This window comes from Pinus tabuliformis, chromosome 7 (genome assembly GCF_031772625.1).
Source record: "Pinus tabuliformis cultivar Carrire ecotype Pingquan chromosome 7, CPIR1, whole genome shotgun sequence".
NCBI lineage: Eukaryota > Viridiplantae > Streptophyta > Pinopsida > Pinales > Pinaceae > Pinus > Pinus tabuliformis.
The window spans coordinates 1555542473-1555545689 of NC_142293.1; the positions used below are offsets into that span (position 1 = coordinate 1555542473).

The 3217-nt window shown below is 33.5% G+C and overlaps 1 pseudogene; it reads left to right on the top strand.

The window, feature by feature from the left end:
* Nucleotides 1–520: 520 nt before the first annotated feature.
* LOC149253880 (uncharacterized) lies at nucleotides 521–1270 on the top strand (annotated as a pseudogene).
* Nucleotides 1271–3217: the final 1947 nt, after the last annotated feature.

Genomic DNA, 3217 nt, shown 5'->3' on the forward strand with positions numbered 1-3217 from the left:
CCCATTACCTTTGTTTCAACAATTAAATTGTTGCATATTCCTAATCTGATTTGGCCATCTGTGAGTTGAAGATTATTTCGTGAGTACTCATGTGTACAACCTACTTCATATATTGTACCTTTATGAATGGTTCTGAACCAAACCCATTTGCATTATTTGTGACAAACCAAAGTGTTGCAAGTATTTAATATAAATCTATTAAGTAGTATTTAAGATGTCCTAGGCACTGGTCTCCCCCTTCAACTCGAGGTTGTCTGTAGGAAGCTTTCATATCTCTTGAAGCACTCGTGCTACATGTGCTAGAAAAAGTGACAACATGTAGAATATGAAATGAGTGTGCCACTTACGAGAAATGGTCACCGACTTGGCACAGGCAGACAATCCATCATTGTCGAATGGACCATTTTTCTTTCTGATATTCTTCTTCTTGAGATTCATAGCATGAAAATGCATTGGAAGAACTCTTATCTCAATTCCTTGATGAACATTTTCTTAAAATCACTACCAATCCAATTAGAATATGAGTCTCTGCAAGTCACGGCCTCGACTAAAGCTAAAAAGTAGGTATGAAAAGCTTAACACATTAGTTTTGAGCCTGGGATCTACTGGTTCTCCTCAAAGTCTAGAAGTACATTACAACCGCATTTATGACTTGGTGGAGGGGAAATTGCCTAGAAATATTCCATAGTCCTCCACAAAGTCATCGATGGATTCAAACTCGAGCCCCATTAGCAATGGGCGCAACATGTCTATTGCATCTGCACATCGGGGGAATTCAAACTCGAGACCTCCTTAGAAGATTTCAAGAATGTTCATGGTGTCGGTGTCGTCTGTGCTCTCATGGAGATCATTCTCATTGTCACCTTCTCCTCCCATATCTTGTTTCTGTGGGCCTCCTAAGTAGCTTTTGAGAAGCTTCAGCTCTACGAGTTCTTCAAGTTCTAGTAAAATGAAGAAATATGATTCCAATATTGGTGAAAATGAACTCATGGTTGCTGCCATTTCTGAGGATTCGAAAAAGAGGGTTCTGAATAGGGACAAGAACATGTCGAAGGACAAGCTGGACTCGTTGTCTGAAGATGATATTCTGACATATTTGAGTACTTTTTCATTGAAAAGCCAGTAGAAGTAGCTGAAGAAAGCTATCAAGGAACAACAGAAGGTGAACCAAGATGCAAGGGATTTGGTGAAGTGGGTGAAGCATGCCTTGGCCAGGATGGACTGTGGGGTTTTAACTGACTTGCTATTTGATGAAGAAGAATTCAAGTAAGAAACATTTATATTATTTGCAAGAAAGGTGGGGAGAATGGTATGTTATGCACAATTCATGGGGGATTTTGATCCTGCTGATTCATTTTCACTCTGTAAATCCACATAAAATACACACAATTATGCTAAGCAAGAAATTCATTATGACTAAGGTTTTTTATTCCATGTATCGATGTAATAGGGAAAATCTTTCAAATGTCGTAGTATTAGTTACTTAATATTTGATGGATTATTTGAATGAGTGAAATTGTAATTTTTATTATTAAATTTATTAAATGTAAATTTAATTTATATTTATAAAAAATATCGTAATTAATTCACATTTTTTATTTAATAATTAAATTTAAAAAATGTATAACTATAAAATTAAAATTTTAACATATTTAGTAACGTTATTTTAAGTTGAATTTTAGTATATTTATTCAAATGACATTGAAAAATATGATTCAGTGGATCTTTGATTTTCAAATGCAATGTTATGGTTAAGGTATTAACAAGAGGAGTTGTGAGACAACAAGTTTGTGCCAATAAAGTAGAACAAAGGCAGAAGTTGCATATAGAATAGCAATTAGCAATTCACTGTCATGATGCTAAAAGGGAAACCTAAAGGGCTTAACATGTTTGCCTTTACAGAAATGGAATTCTTAGAAATGTAACATCTCCAAAAACCCCAAAGCAAAGACCAACTACTAATATGAAAGTGACACATACATGCTATCCTGAACTACCTAAATCCTTGAAAGGAATCTTAGAGTTGAGATTTATCCAGTTCATCAAAATAAGGATGTTGCAGTACAACCAATATAGCATTTTCTCCAAGCTGGTTAAATTCATAGACGTTAAAATATTGACGCAAATATTTTGTATGAACCTGATCAAATCAGTTAATCAAAGATTTTCAAAATATAAAATAACATCACAAAAATTACATGGACACCTTTTTTTGCACCAGCCCCATTGATTTTGAGTTCCATCAAGCTCCTGTACCATGAAGTTATTGATTTTTGTCTAATCTACTAGATCCTACAAATATAAAGATTAACTTCTATTGAATATCAATACCAAGACAAAATCTAAAAATTTGGCATAGCAACAGGAAAAGGCGAGTATCAATTATTAAAGGAATTTCATACCTTACCAATAAGAGTTGGTCCGATAATTTTATTGACATTTTCAACAGCCTGTCAAACAAAACCAAAATGAAATTCAAATTTACTCAGCGAACAAACTGAGCATACCAAGACATAATAAAAGACAATAGACTTTTACTTCATTCAACCAAAAATATTCACCAAAATATAAAAGGGAACATGCATAGCGAAACAAAAAAGTGTGGTAGTTTAATTCAGAGTAAAAGCTTTAGAAAACCAATACATGTTATGAAAACATAGAGCCCAACTTTGTGGACACACCCATGGAGAAATAAATTGGACCATGTTAGGAAGTTGATTTCCCAAGAATTATTTTATACCATCTATTATTACAATGTCATTAGATTAAATAACTCAAGGCCTATAGCACACCTTTGAGACACCCTTTCCCATATAGTTTTTCCCTCCATCACAAAGCTCCAGTGCTTCATACACACCTAATTTGTTTGGAATTACCACTTGGAACTGCAACTCTGGATAGATAACCATCCGAAAGATAAATATCTACCTGGATATCAACAAAAATCATTTCAATTAAGACCACAATTTGAGCCAACTAAGCAAAAAAAACTAAAAACAAAACAAAAAAGCACAATGAAGACTACAATTTGAGCAAATTAAGTTAAAAGAAAATTTTGAAAAGCTATATATCAAATACATCTTTTTTTCATTAAAAATTAACATAAATTCATGACCTTATGCAACCTAGTTAACTTCTTCATGACAAATTAGATAATCCTATTGTGAGTAGAGTTTGGGATATATTTTCCACTAGCAATCCTGAGTTTGTTATGTTA